Source organism: Oncorhynchus clarkii, chromosome 3 (assembly GCF_045791955.1).
Source record: "Oncorhynchus clarkii lewisi isolate Uvic-CL-2024 chromosome 3, UVic_Ocla_1.0, whole genome shotgun sequence".
Classification (NCBI taxonomy): domain Eukaryota; kingdom Metazoa; phylum Chordata; class Actinopteri; order Salmoniformes; family Salmonidae; genus Oncorhynchus; species Oncorhynchus clarkii.
Window position 1 is genome coordinate 60,032,485 of NC_092149.1, and position 16,758 is coordinate 60,049,242.

Consider the following 16,758-nt stretch of genomic DNA (forward strand, 5'->3'; position numbering starts at 1 on the left):
AGTAGTAGGGAATGTAACACACAGACACAGCAGGAGGGAGTGTAACACACAGACACAGTAGTAGGGAATGTAGCACACAGACACAGTAGTAGGGAATGTAACACACAGACACAGCAGTAGGGAGTGTAACACACAGACACAGTAGTAGGGAGTGTAACACACAGGCACAGCAGGAGGGAGTGTAACACACAGACACAGTAGTAGGGAATGTAACACACAGACACAGTAGTAGGGAATGTAACACACAGACACAGCAGTAGGGAGTGTAACACACAGCAGTAGGGAGTGTAACACACAGACACAGCAGTAGGGAGTGTAACACACAGACACAGTAGTAGGGAGTGTAACACACAGACACAGCAGTAGGGAGTGTAACACACAGACACAGTAGTAGGGAATGTAACACACAGACACAGTAGTAGGGAGTGTAACACACAGACACAGTAGTAGGGAATGTAACACACAGACACAGCAGTAGGGAGTGTAACACACAGTCACAGTAGTAGGGAGTGTAACACACAGACACAGCAGTAGGGAGTGTAACACACAGACACAGTAGTAGGGAATGTAACACACAGACATAGTAGTAGGGAATGTAACACACAGACACAGCAGTAGGGAGTGTAACACACAGACACAGCAGGAGGGAGTGTAACACACAGACACAGTAGTAGGGAATGTAACACACAGACACAGTAGTAGGGAGTGTAACACACAGACACAGCAGTAGGGAGTGTAACACACAGCAGTAGGGAGTGTAACACACAGACACAGTAGTAGGGAGTGTAACACACAGCAGTAGGGAGTGTAACACACAGACACAGCAGTAGGGAGTGTAACACACAGCAGTAGGGAGTGTAACACACACAGCAGTAGGGAGTGTAACACACAGACACAGCAGTAGGGAGTGTAACACACAGACACAGCAGTAGGGAATGTAACACACAGACACAGTAGTAGGGAGTGTAACACACAGACACAGCAGTAGGGAGTGTAACACACAGACACAGTAGTAGGGAGTGTAACACACAGACACAGCAGTAGGGAGTGTAACACACAGACACAGCAGTAGGGAGTGTAACACACAGACACAGTAGTAGGGAATGTAACACACAGACACAGCAGTAGGGAGTGTAACACACAGCAGTAGGGAGTGTAACACACAGACACAGCATTAGGGAGTGTAACACACAGACACAGTAGTAGGGAATGTAACACACAGACACAGTAGTAGGGAATGTAACACACAGACACAGGAGTAGGGAGTGTAACACACAGCAGTAGGGAGTGTAACACACAGACACAGTAGTAGGGAATGTAACACACAGACACAGCAGTAGGGAGTGTAACACACAGACACAGCAGTAGGGAGTGTAACACACAGACACAGCAGTAGGGAGTGTAACATACAGACACAGCAGTAGGGAGCGTAACACACATACACAGCAGGAGGGAGTGTAACACACAGACACAGCAGTAGGGAGTGGGAACACTAACGTGGAAACACTAACGTGGGAACACTAACGTGGGAACACTAACGTGGGAACACTAATGAAGCTGCAGTCATGATCCAGGTCCAGGCAGAGTTAAGAGTTTCCAGAGGGTATTAATGTGTTCCCTACAGTTCCCTTTACTACTCTCTGTTGTTTATTCTCTCTCCATCTTCCATTTGATTCTTCTTCTTCTCTCTTTCTAAGGATTGTGGAAGGCATGGATTGGTGATTGGTTGCCTGAAGGGCAGGTGTGAACCTGCTGGTTGAATACACTGACCTCTGTGCTGCTAGCCTGCTGCTGAACAAAGTTACCATTGATTTATTGTGAGTTAATTACAGACAGGATATTTCCGGATCAATAACAGAGAAGCATGCATTTGAATTCATTGGTTGAAGGGTTTCTACAGACAAATAAGTCCGTCCCACCCTCTTGTGAGTCATTTATGGTTCTGAAACACTTTACTGCATCCATCACCAATATCCATTCATGTTTGGTTCATATTCAACCCTAGAGAAATCCAAATCCCTGAGCACGGTTACATGATAGTCAGATTAATATATAGTTCATTTAAAAAGTTGACATGCTTTGCAAGAATAAGTATTTTCCTATAATCCCGTTTACATGGACACATCTGAAATGAGGCTACTCGATGGGATTTTTGATAAATGACAATCAAAATAAATGTTCTACCACACTGACCATGTTATTTTTGCGAAGCATATTTGATTCTGACCTCAGACATAAAGTTTGTATGTGAAAACTATTTCTAAGATGCATACGTTTTTTTTTTTACATGAGTTTTTCCAGACTCACTTCTCCTGCGCATACCGGTGCTGGCATACGCACAGATCAAATACACCGCTTGAATTCCGATCAAGCTGTTTTACAGGTCCTAATAATTAGAAAGATTGCTCAGAAAACCAGGTGTTTCTAGTCGGCGTACGCCAGGTGTATTTAAATATACTCATAGAAATATACCGTTTCTGTGGTCCAAATGATTGTTGCCGGCTATGGAATCAATGGAATGGAATGTGTTTATGAGGGGACAGCCTTTCCTTCCCATAGTCCTCTAGGCTGAACCCTGGTAAAAATAATGTGACCTCTAACCTCAGATTCCACACAGGATTGGTTGGAGGGAGGGGAGGGATTATGTAGCTCCAGCCAATGGGATGCCAACATCCTGTGAAATACATGGCGATGAGGAGTAGATATTTAGATAATACTCATCACAATCCAGCTATGCATGCCTGTCCTCCATGAATTGGTGAAAACATAACATAGCCTCACATCACATCTGATGACAACATTTGATTGTTATCAACACAATCCAAGCAGGAGTCAAATTCCCAGAATATATTTTTATGTTTCTCTCTATCTGGCAGAGGTGGAATACTATTAGGCATGTAAAGGCCTATGTGCCCAGAGGGTGGAGATGGAGGCCTTATACTTTTGCAGGAAACAGGACTGACTGCTATCTCTCCTCTCCTTTCCTTTCCTCCGCCTCCTCTCTTCTCCTCTCCTTTCCTCCCCCGTTTCCTCTCCTCTCCAGTCCAAACTTTCTCCATTATCATGCAGACTGGGTGCCTGTGTACCACACGCCCCACAATGTCTGGTTCCGTGTCTATCGCCCAGCCAGCTAGACAGGCAGTCAGTAATATGCAATACCTCACTTTCCTCCCGTCCTCTGTGTCCTCTGCCCTTGCCTTCTGCTGATTTTGTATGCGTGGGACACGGCGTGTCACTAATAACAAACGATTACGGCCCATGCCAAACGCTGGGACCCTGGGACGTCTGCAAGCGATGGGAGACTGGAGACGCTTCTGTGTGCACTCAGCAAGAGTGATGGGACTGAGAGGGAACTCTTCAAAAGCCATCCAGGCACTCCAGTGATTTGGGCTGGGGTCCAAAGTTGGTGTGCCTTCAAAGGTGTCTCCTAGCCCAGGCAGCATCTGGAAGAGAGGAGCACCAGGTGCGGATCATAGGAGTTTTCTCAATTAGATTTGATCAACTCTTGCGTCCTCTCTCCTCTGTCCTCCCTCGCCTCCTTTTGAAAAATGTCAAAGGTAATTGAGGAGAGGCGGCGAGGGGATTGAACATGGACGAAAATGCTCTTGTATGAAATGATAAGCTCTTTCTCCGCTCGCGCATCATCAGGCAAATTCTGTTTACGTGGGTGGATCCCAAAATAAATGTGTAAATTGATAAAAACAAATGAAGTTAGTTGTGCAAGACATCATATAGATAAAAGGATAAGTAGAATATAGTTTTCAATGTGTGCATGCTTTTCTCCTCTGACAATATAACATCTGATTCAAAGGTGGCGTGGCAGATATCAGCACTCTTCCGCTGCAGGATACACTTGTGCTTCATCGTCAAAAGGAGACTATCGAGGAGGGGAGGACCATGTTCCGAAATTACACATTCCTCGACCACTTATCGGTTCCGCGTCACGGAGGAGAGAGGACGGAGCAGAGAAGATGGAGGACAGACTTTTGCCCAAGCAAGAAAAGGCCATAGACACACACAAACACATATGCGTGCATGCACACATACACACATGCACGCACACACTGCTCACCACACATAACCCCCCCCCCCCCCCCCCCCCCCCCCAGAGGCAAGAGTCAAGAGTTTCCTTTCATAATCGCCACCAGGTGATCGGACCCCTGACCCAACACCCTCACTGGACCACATGGATGAAGGCAGGGGATCACCTTCGCCACTCCTGGATCACCCCTACTGGCCAGGCCCCCGCCGTGACCTTCATCTATGACCCCTAGCCGAGCGCTCTGATTGGCTCTTCCTTTTTTGCTTATTAAGAGCCAGTAATTAACATGTCTTATGCCTCTCTGACACTGCGTCGAATCTGAGGCGTGGAGAAGGAAGGGAGGGGAGGAAGGGGAGGGAAGGAAAGGAGGAGAGGACAGACGGGGGTGTTTGCTGGCAGAGGAGTGTGAAATCTGTTAATTAACGTGACCTCCCTTTGATCCGGGGAGAATACACACATGACATCTGAATTGGGCTGAGCAGAGGAGGGATGAGGAGATGCAGGGGGAGGTGCAGTGGAGGGGAGTAGCAGGGGGGCCCAGCACCGCCCAGCACCACCCAGCCCAGGCTTGCAGGGACTTGGCAAGTGGGTTTAACCCTGTGACTCCTGACTGCCAAGACAGAGGGGCTTAGGCTACGGCTTCACGAGGCTGAGCGAAAACAAACACCCCTCCCTTACTCATATGCTCCATCACTGCAGTCGAGCTTTCCCGCTTTGCATCATGGAAGTACAATGTAGGTCTGCCATGCGGTGCCATGTGGTGTGTTATATGTAGCTCTGTGTTTGATAACAAACACACCATTTCCTCTTCCCTGTGAACTTACATTTTCCAGCTCTACAGTTTCCATTTGATCCTTTTAAGAAAATAATTATACAATGTCTCCAAATTATTCTATTCTTTATTATCCGAAGCCTCCACTCTCACTCCTATTTCTACATATCCTATTCAACACCCGCCTCAGGCTTTTCTTCCTACAAGCCTCTCCTCATCCCTCCTAGCCCTACCTCTCTCTGTCTCTCTCTGTTTATCCCTCCCTCTCTCTCTTTCTGTTTATCCCTCCTCCTCCCTCTCTTCTCCGTCACCTCTCAGGCCACGCCAGTGGGGCAGGTGGGGACCAGGCCGTCCCCTGCCACCATGCAGCGTGTCTGTGTCAGGCCTTGAACGGGCAACCCCGTCCCCCCTCCTGCTCTACTCCTGCTCCCTTCCCAGTCCCACAGATGGCCCACACGGGCCCCTGCCTGCCTGCCTGCAGAGTGGATGTTGTTGTCATGTGTGCTCAGGCACACTTGATTAGAGGAAGAGGAGACATCTCTTCCTCTCAACATCCCACATATGGGGCTCAACCAAAACAACCCACCTGCTATTCTTTCAAGTCAGACACCCAGGACAGATTGGGTGGTGAAGGGTAGTGGAGGGGGGCCGGATTGTCAGTTGCAATTATGCTTAATTTCTTGTATGTATGACACTGCGTTGAATCTCTGCCAGCAAACACCCCCGCAGTGTATGTATGTATGTATGTATGTATGTGTGTGTGTGTGTGTGTGTGTGTGTGTGTGTGTGTGTGTGTGTGTTTGTGTGTGTGTGTGTGTGTGTGTGTGTGTGTGTGTGTGTGTGGTAAAAGCCTTCAGAGTCCAGCTTGGGCTTTATCCCCCCTTTCTCCTTTCTCCGTATGCCCCATGTGTCCCTCGTGCCAGCTCTTCCTCACCAGTGTGCCAGGAAGAAGGGTCCCTGCACTGCAGTGGGTTGTAATGCACCAGAGAGCACCACATGCAATAATAATGTCTGTTTACCTGGCCTGTCTACAACCTTAACCCCCACCTCTCTTTCTTTTCCACTCGGCTTGTTGTGATGCAGGAGATGGTGTGGGAGGATAAACATCACACATGCACAGGGTCAGTTCCCAACGCCCTCACCTTGTTACAACATTTATCAGCCTGTCACGTGACTCCACATGAATATCACTACTCCACTGATGCCACTAATGGTGTACCTGCCTACAATAGCATACAGGACACCAAGCATCTCCCTGGCCTATGGCTTTGGTGATACAGCTGTGAGGTTGTTGCTGCTCAATTCCACTGCGGGTCATACAGATTCAGTATTGAATCATTTTATTGGAGAAACTGCTGCCTTAGCCAAGGCAACGACTGCGAGAGAGAGAGTGAGGGGTGCAGGCAGAGAGAGAGATTGAGAGAGAGCAAGCGAGATGGGAGAAGAGCTAGTCAACGGCGGTGTCTTAACTCAATGCCTGAACAGACCCTATTTATTGCCTTTCAGGTAACACAAAAATCACTATGTGCTGTCAGATCTGTGGCAGGCTGTCTTGGCCAGATTAACAACAGCATTAGTGTGTGTGCGTGCGTGCGTGCGTGTGTGTGAGATTAAAGACAGTATCTCTACATCTGGCCGTGTCTACACGCCAAGCATCACCCAGTGGAAGCACATTAGAGACCTACTCTCATTTATCTCCTCCAGATCCAATCCTCATGTCCTGATCTGATGCTATACTACTACTGATCTGAGACAGGATGTATGGAGCAGTGTGAGGAGATATACTACTACTGATCTGAGACGGGATGTATGGAGCAGTGTGAGGAGATATACTACTACTGATCTGAGACAGGATGTATGGAGCAGTGTGAGGAGATATACTACTACTGATCTGAGACAGGATGTATGGAGCAGTGTGAGGAGCTATACTACTACTGGTCTGAGACAGGATGTATGGAGCAGTGTGAGGAGCTATACTACTACTGATCTGAGACAGGATGTATGGAGCAGTGTGAGGAGATATACTACTACTGATCTGAGACAGGATGTATGGAGCAGTGTGAGGAGCTATACTACTACTGATCTGAGACAGGATGTATGGAGCAGTGTGAGGAGCTATACTACTACTGATCTGAGACAGGATGTATGGAGCAGTGTGAGGAGCTATACTACTACTGATCTGAGACAGGATGTATGGAGCAGTGTGAGGAGCTATACTACTACTGGTCTGAGACAGGATGTATGGAGCAGTGTGAGGAGAGAGAAAAAACCAGGCTGGTCCTAAATGTCAACCTACAGTATTTAGGAAATAGGACATAATTTCAGATGTGTTCAGACTAGGGTTGAATATTTTCCCATTATTTTACACGTTCCATCCAAAGAATAAATGACTTTTCTCCCGGGTAACCCGGTATTTTCCACCAAACCGGAAATGTCATTCAACAGCACATAAAGCATGTAAAGCATATAAATAGGCCTATGTCTGGATTTGATTAGAGATTTGAACAAAAATTATAGTCTGATGCTACCTGAGCCTGATGAGACATTATTAAATACATTTTATAAGCCCTACATTAAAGACATTTTATGAGCCCATGTCCAAAAAAGCCAAAATGATTGTGCCGTTATCCAATACATTTATGATATATAGGCTACTACACATTACCCACAACATAAAAACATTAAAGCCCATAGATGTAGCTAGCTATATGCTCTCTTATGAATATAAATGAAACTAGCTATGGTAGGCTAATCTTTATCAGTGTGAACTGTATTACTGTACTGTATTATACTGTATTATAAAATCAAATCAAAGTTTATTTGTCACGGGCACTGAATACAACAGGTGTAGACCTTACACTGAAATGCTTACTTACAGGCTCTAACCAATAGTGCAAAAAAGGTATTAGGTGAACAATAGGTAGGTAAAGAAATAAAACAACAGTAAAAAGACAGGCTGTATACAGTAGCGAGGCTGTAAAAGTAGCGAGGCTACATACAGACACCGGTTAGTCAGGCTGATTGAGGTAATATGTACATGTAGATATGGTTAAAGTGACTATGCATATATGATAAACAGAGAGTAGCAGCAGCGTAAAAAGAGGGTTTGGGGGGGCGGCATCACAATGCAAATAGTCCGGATAGCCATTTGATTACCTGTTCAGGAGTCTTATGACTTGGGGGTAAAAACTGTTGAGAAGCCTTTTTGTCCTAGACTTGGCACTCCGGTATCGCTTGCCATGCGGTAGTAGAGAGAACAGTCTATGACTGGGGTGGCTGGGGTCTTTGACAATTTTTAGGGCCTTCCTCTGACACCGCCTGGTGTAGAGGTCCTGGATTGCATGCAGCTTAGCCCCAGTGATGTACTGGGCCATACGCACTACCCTCTGTAGTGCCTTGCGGCCAGAGCCATTACCAACCTTTCAAAGCACTTCATGGCCACAGACGTGAGTGCTATGGGTCTGAAGTCATTTAGGCAGGTTGCCTTCGTGTTCTTGGGCACAGGGACTGTGGTGGTCTGCTTGAAACATGTTGGTATTACAGACTTAATCAGGGACATGTTGAAAATGTCAGTGAAGACACCTGCCAGTTGGTCAGCACATGCTCGGAGTACACGTCCTGGTAATCCGTCTGGCCCCGCAGCCTTGTGTATGTTGACCTGTTTAAAGGTCTTACTCACGTCGGCTTCGGAGAGCGTGATCACACAGTCGTCCGGAACAGCTGATGCTCTCATGCATGCCTCAGTGTTGCTTTCCTCGAAGGGATCATAAAAGTGATTTAGCTCATCTGGTAGACTTGTGTCACTGGGCAGCTCGCGGCTGTGCTTCCCTTTGTAGTCTGTAATAGTTTGCAAGCCCTGCCACATCTGACGAGCGTCAGAGCCGGTGGAGTATGATTCAATCTTAGCCCTATATTGACGCTTTGCCTGTTTGATGGTAAGCTTCCGGGTTAGAGTGCAAATGTTGCCTGTTCTCCATGGCTTCTGGCTGGGGTATGTACGTACAGTCACTGTGGGGACGACGTCCTCGATGCACTTATTGATAAAGCCAGTGACTGATGTGGTGTACTCCTCAATACCATCGGAAGAATCCCGGAACATGTTCCAGTCTGTGATAACAAAACAGTCTTGTAGTTTAGCATCTGCTTCATCTGACCACTTTTTTATAGACCGTGTCACTGGTGCTTTCTGCTTTAATTTTAGCTTGTAAGCAGGAATCAGGAGGATAGAATTGTGGTCGGATTTACCAAGTGGAGGGCTAGGGAGAGCTTTGTACACGTCTCTGTGTGTGGAGTACAGGTGATCTAGAATTGTTTTCCCTCTGGTTGCACATTTAACATGTTGATGGAAATTTGGTAGAACTGACTCAAGTTTCCCTGCATTAAAGTCTCTGGCCACTAGGAGCGCCACCTCTGGTTGAGTGGTTTCCTGTTTGCTTACTTCCTTATACAGCTGACTGAGTGTGGTCTTAGTGCCAGCATCTGTCTGTGGTGGTAAATAAACAGCCACGAAAAGTATAGCTGAGAACTCTCTAGGCATGTAGTGTGGTCTGCAATTTATCACAATATACTCTACTTCAGGCGAGCAAAATCAAGAGACTTTCTTAGATTTTGTGCACCAGCTGCTGTTTACAAATATGCACTAACGTCCCCCCTCGTCTTACCAGAGTGTGCTGTTCTATCTTGCCGGTGCAGCGTGTATCCCACTAGCTGAATATCCATGTCGTCATTCAGCCACGATTCCGTTAAACATAGGATATTACAGTTTTTGATGTCTCGTTGGTAGGATATTTGTGACCGTACCTCATCTAGTTATTTTCCAATGATTGCACGTTGGCGAGTAGTATTGACGGTAACGGTAGCTTCCTCACTCGCCTTTTCCGGGTCCTGACCAGGCACCCGGCTCTTTGTCCTCTGTACCTGCGTCTTTTCCTCTCGCAAATAACGGGGATGTCGGCCCTGCTGGATGTTTGGAGAATATCTTGTGCGTCTTGTTTGTTGAAGAAAATGTTTGTCTAATCTGAGGTGAGTGATCGCTGTCCTGATATCCAGAAGCTCTTTTTCTATGCAGTGCATAAACTGCTGCCATTTCTTCTGGCGCCATTTTAATGGACTGGAATTACGCACCTCCTTCAAATCATGATAAAGCAGGGAGAGAACATGCAGGGAGAGAACCTGCAGGGAGAGAACATGCAGGAAGAGAACCTGCAGGGAGAGAACATGCAGGGAGAGAACATGCAGGGAGAGAACGTGCAGGGAGAGAACATGCAGGGAGAGAACATGCATGGAGAGAACATGCAGGGAGAGAACATGCAGGGAGAGAACCTGCAGGGAGAGAACATGCATGGAGAGAACCTGCAGGGAGAGAACATGCAGGGAGAGAACATGCAGGGAGAGAACATGCAGGGAGAGAACATGCAGGGAGAGAACATGCATGGAGAGAACATGCAGGGAGAGAACATGCATGGAGAGAACCTGATTTTAATGTTGAAATATAATAGGGCCTATTTGCATAATTAGTGGTTGACATACCTTTCATAATATTTATCCTAATGTTGTTGGCCTACCTCCTTGTTCTCTCTCTGTTGTTGCTTCAAGACCCACTGGATGTTGCTTATTTACAAAGCCCTCTTAGGCCTCACTCCCCCCTTTCTGAGATATCTACTGCAGCCCTCATCCTCCACATACAACACCCATTCTGCCAGTCACATATGTTTAATTGTCCTTATCTTTATCATTCTAATGACATGCTTGCATCATATAGGACAATAATATATTTTACATTTATTTTACCTTTATTTAACTAGGCAAGTCAGTTAAGAACACATTTTTATATACAATGATGGCCTACCCCAGCCAAATGCTGGGCCAATTGTGCGCCACCCTATGGGACTCCCAATCATGGCCGGATGTGATACAGCCTGGAGTCCCATGCAGGAAAGGCTAGACTAAAATAGTTTACTGGACATTTTTTCATTGCATTTCTTTTACCAATAGACTATTCAAAGAGGGACGCAAGCTCTTGTTTGCTGAATGTTATATACAGCAGCCAATAGAATTCACAGATAGTTTGAAAGAAGAGCGAACACACAATGGCGGCCGGCTAAAGCACTTATTTATTCAGACCCATAACCATTCAATCTTCCTGAAGAGAAGTGAAAGCCGTCTGCATCCAATTTGGGCTCCCGAGTGGCGCAGTGGTCTAAGGCACTGCATCTCAGTGCAAGAGGCATCACTACAGTCCCTGGTTTGAATCCAGGCTGTATCACATCCTGCAGTGATTGGGAGTCCCATAGGTTGGCATACAATTGGCCCAGGTTTGGCTGGGGTAGGGTGTCATTGTAAATAGGAATTTGTTCTTAACTGACTTGCCTAGTTAAATAAAATAAAAAAATATATATTATTTTTCAAAGAGCTAAGGAGCGTTTTTTTAAGGAGAGAGGCCAGCGCAGCACAGGTTTGTGTGTATTGTGCAAGAGACCGGGGCTATAAGTTAGAAGCTTATTATGCATAACCAATCATTAATTAGTTAAATATAAGGCTAATACTGCATTGACTGTATTACCTGAAAGAGGTAGGCTAGGATATCTATACAGTACATATGCCTATATCAATCTAGAACAGGATTATCTAGGATTATCTATTCCGATGAATTATCTATTCCGATTTGAATGGATTTGAGAGAGACTGCGAGAGAGTGCTCTCAGGTGCACTGATTTAATGCAACGATATTTGAGTGACAGGCTGTTTTAAAACATTGCAGCTGCAATAAAAATTTAAAATGTTACAATTAAAAAATAAGGTGACCCCCGAAAACCAGATGGAGATGTGTAAATTAGACAGTCAGTCTTTATATTAGTGTAGCATAGACTATGCTGCAGCAAATGTAGGCCTACCTGTCACAAGAAAAACATTTACCATGAGATGATAGGTCTACATGCATTGTGAACTGCGCTCCATAATGAGATGGGCTGTCTGTCCCCACCCTGACAGAGAGAAGGCCTTAGAGAAGCCACATTTAGACAAGGCATATCATTTAGCAGTTCCATTTCACATCATGCTGTTAATATAAATCATTTAATATAATTTAGATGTTTATCGCAGTTATTTATCCCGGGAAAAAGGGGTGATTTTGGGCGGTAAATCTCGGTAACCGGGTTCCCGCCTATAGTGAAGTGTTACCAAAGCGACCACACTCCTACTACTAGTTCACTGCTAATCTCACTAATCACTTCATTCAGGAACTCTCCCTAACATGGATTAAACACAGATTAGAAACGGATTAAACATTTATCCTCCAGGTGGGACGAGACAAGGAGGGACCTAATTGAGATTAGAACACGTGGAGATTATGATGCAGGAGCTGTGATTGATTTTACGTTGTGTGTGTAATGCATGTCATGTCCACTTTAAAATCAACCTAAACGGAAAACCTGAGTTCACCATGAGAGACATTTGATTATAGGAATTATTCTCATTCTACAAGCAAATGGCAGTATGGCACACATCTCAGGGCACAGTGTATAATTGGGATATGGCCAGCGTTTTTATGTTGACGTACTTACAGTACCTTTTGCCTACGGAGTCTTTTCAGGCCATTAAGGGTCCTTGCATGAAAACCTTTCATTTTTTGCAAACAAATACAGAAATACTCACATTTTAATAAAAACATGTTCTTTCATATAAAATGCAAAGTCTGATACTGCAGTATCTCACAGACACTAAAATGGCTCCTACAATCACTACGGGAAGTCTTTGAATACATTTCTAACTTTCCAATTCCCTAATAAAGCAAAGCAGCAGTATTGGACAATAGCCCTTTTTGCTTCCTTTTTAAAAGCCAACTGTCCCCTTTAGCCCTGAAGGTCACTTTGTATTTCATTGTTGACTCTAATGTATTCCTTTCTACCAGGCTCGGAGGAAGGAGGCTGAATATTTCTAATTATTGGGAAAGCGTCAGATAGAGGAGTTGGTAATTAAAGCCTAGTCATCACAGAGATGGAGGGGGAGGCCTGGAACCTTCTATACGTCACATGTCTACTTGCTGCCACAACCAATCAGCATCACTCTATCCATCAATCCATCTGTACGCCCGGCAGCCTGTCCGTCGTTCTTTCCGTCCATTCACCCGCCCAACCGTCCATCCGCCCATCCGACCAGCCTTCCATGTATCCACCCACCAGCCCAACAGTCCGCCCGCCCATCCATCCAGCCTTCCATATATCCACCCACCAGCCCAACAGTCCACCCGCCCATCCATCCAGCCACCCATCCCCTAGCTTCAGCTCAGATGTTACTGTTCTATTTCTACATACTGCTGGAGTAGAGGAGAGCACAGCACTGAACCTAGTAGCCACAATATGTCTGTTTCTGTGGGATGTCTTACCAGTCTTCCTGTCTTTAATTAATGACACCATGGTACCCTGGTACTCTTATGTACCCTGTACTCCCTGTTCACCCATGACTGTGTGAATACACACGACTTCAACTCAATCATCAAGTTTGCTGACGACATAACAGTGGTAGGCCTGATTATTAAGAATTATGAGATAGCTTACAGGAAGGAGGTTAAAGCCCTGGCGGACTGGTGCCAGGAACATAACCTCTCCCTAAACGTCACCGAAACGAAGAAGCTTATCATGGACTGACTACAGGAGAGAAGAGAGAACACACCATCCTCATCGACAAGGCGGAAGTGGAGTGGGTCAAATGCTTCAAGTTCCTCGGCATACACATCACTGAGGACCTGAAATGGTCTCGCCACAACGACATTGTGGTGAAGAAAGAGCAAAACAGCACCTCTACAACCCAAAAAGGCTAAAACAAAATGGTCCCTAAGACCCTTACAAACTTCTGTTGAACAGCTGTTGAACTGTTGAACAGCTTCTATTACCAGACCATCAGACTGTTGAACAGCTTCAATTACAATCATACTGTTGAACAGCTTCTATTACCAGACCATACGACTGTTGAACAGCTTCTATCACCAGACCATCAGACTGTTGAACAGCTTCTTTCACCAGACCATCAGACTGTTGAACAGCTTCTATCACCAGACCATCAGACTGTTGAACAGCTTCTATCACCAGACCATCAGACTGTTGAACAGCTTCTTTCACCAGACCATCAGACTGTTGAACAGCTTCAATTACAATCATACTGTTGAACAGCTTCTATTACCAGACCATACGACTGTTGAACAGCTTCTATCACCAGACCATCAGACTGTTGAACAGCTTCTTTTACCAGACCATCAGAATGTTGAACAGCTTCAATCACCAGACCATACGACTGTTGAACAGCTTTAATTACAATCACACTGTTGAACAGCTTCTATTACCAGACCATCAGACTGTTGAACAGCTTCAATTACAATCATACTGTTGAACAGCTTCTATTACCAGACCATACGACTGTTGAACAGCTTCTTTCACCAGACCATCAGACTGTTGAACAGCTTCTATCACCAGACCATTTGACTGTTGAACAGCTTCAATCACCAGACCATCAGACTGTTGAACAGCTTCAATCACCAGACCATTTGACTGTTGAACAGTTTCAATCACCAGGCCATCAGACTGTTGAACAGCTTCAATCACCAGACCATCAGACTGTTTAACAGCTTCTATTACCAGACCATCAGACTGTTGAACAGCTTCTTTCACCAGACCATCAGACTGTTGAACAGCTTCTATTACCAGACCATACGACTGTCGAACAGCTTCAATCACCAGACCATCAGACTGTTGAACAGCTTCTATTACCAGACCAGCAGACTGTTGAACAGCTTCTATCACCAGACCATCATACTGTTGAACAGCTTCTATTACCAGACCAGCAGACTGTTGAACAGCTTCTATCACCAGACCATCATACTGTTGAACAGCTTCTATTACCAGACCATACGACTGTCGAACAGCTTCAATCACCAGACCATCAGACTGTTGAACAGCTTCTATTACCAGACCAGCAGACTGTTGAACAGCTTCTATCACCAGACCATCATACTGTTGAACAGCTTCTATCACCAGACCATCAGACAGTTGAACAGCATCTATTACCAGGCAATCAGACTGTTGAACAGCTTCTTTTACCAGACCAACAGACTGTGTAACAGCTTCTATCACCAGCAGACTGTTGAACCGCTTCTAATACCAGACCATCAGACTGTTGAACAGCTTCTAGCTTACAATGATGACAAAAAACAACATTTGAGAGTATGCTGACCCTGGTTCTAGAGGGGGTACGCAGCTGGAGGTTGAATGTTTGAAGGGGTACGGGACTATAAAACGTTTGGTAACCATAGCATAGAGACATTGAACCACACGTCACTACCAATTCCACACTATGTATTTAAAAACAGTATCCCCAATGTAGCTCAAAATAATATTTCTAATACTGTACATTTTAGTTACACTGTTTATACACACACCACATATTTATTGATAATACTGGACTCTTGACATAGCTCACTAATATTGTCATGATTTCCGCCGAAGTCGGCTCCTCACCTTGTTCAGGCGGCGTTCGGCAGTCAACGTGGCCGGTTTTCTAGCCATCGCCGCTCCATTTTTCATGTATCCATTTGTTTTGTCTTGTTCCCTGCACACCTGGTTTTCATTCCCCAATCAATTCATATGTATTTATTCCTCTGTTCCCCATCATGTCTTTGTGTAGGATTGTTTACTTTTTGTCTATGTTCCTTGTTTTGGGCACATTTCATGTTATTTTGTGCTGTCATTTTGACCAGAATAAAAAGTGCGCCTGTTCACTACACTCTGCTCTCCTGCACCTGACTACGCCTCTGATACACACTCCTAACAGAATCTTACATCAACCATGGATTCAGGAGGAGCAGGTACCCTGGTCAGAGGAGTCAAGGAACGCGTCCAGGAACACGCGGATATGATGGATCGCGTTGTCCAGACCATGGACCGCTGGGAGAGACAGGAAGTCTCTCCAGCGCCTCGACCAGCTCAACCGGGGTTCTCTCTACCCGTCCCGTCCGGGTCCAGCTCCAGTGGAATACGTCTCTCCCTTCCCAGGGAGTATGATGGGACGGCCGCACAGTGCCAGGGGTTCCTTTACAACTGGACCTATACCTGGCCACTGTTCACCCAGCTCTCTCAGGAAGGGAGAGAGTATCCACCCTTGTCTCATGCATCTCGGGGAGAGCTCTGGAGTGGGCAAACACCGTGTGGGAAGAGGAAGACGCCGAGTTGGACCACTTCGAGGAGTTTATCCGTCTTTGACCATCCGCCCGAAGGTAGAGCAGCGGGTGAATGACTCTTCCATTTGAGGCAGGGGACGAGGAGTGCACAGGATTTCACGCTGGAGTTCCGGACCTTGGCCACCGGAGCAGGATGGAACGACAGGGCACACTGCCGGTCGGTGCTGGGTTGGTCCCTCTGGGAGTCGAGGCAGCAAGCAGGGCCCTCTGGTGTGACCCCAGGTGAGTATGCACCACTCTCATCCAGAGTCCCCTGTTTGTACCTGTTTGTTTCATTGAGTTCTCCCAGCATACCCAGCATAAGGTGCTCGTCGATTCAGGCGCAGCTGGGAATTTTATTGACAGAGCGTTAGCACTTAGTTTAGGGATCCCCATTTTTCCTGTGGATAGGCCTTTTTCGGTACACGCTCTGGAAAGTCAACCATTAGGATCCGGGCTAAATCAGGGAGGCCAAAATCTCCCTGGCCATGGAGAAGCAGGGGGTTCACTATGAGAGAATCAGTCTCTTTCTCATTGACTCTCCTGCGTTTCCCGTGGTACTAGGCCTTCCCTGGTTGGCTCGTCATAACCCCACCATTTCCTGGCAACAGAGGGCTCTCACGGGGTGGTAGCGAGAGTGCTAGGGGAGGTGTGTAGGGGTTTCCGTTGGTGCTACCATGGTGGAAAGTACAGACCAGGTCTCCAACGTGTGCATTCCCCCAGAATATGCCGATTTGG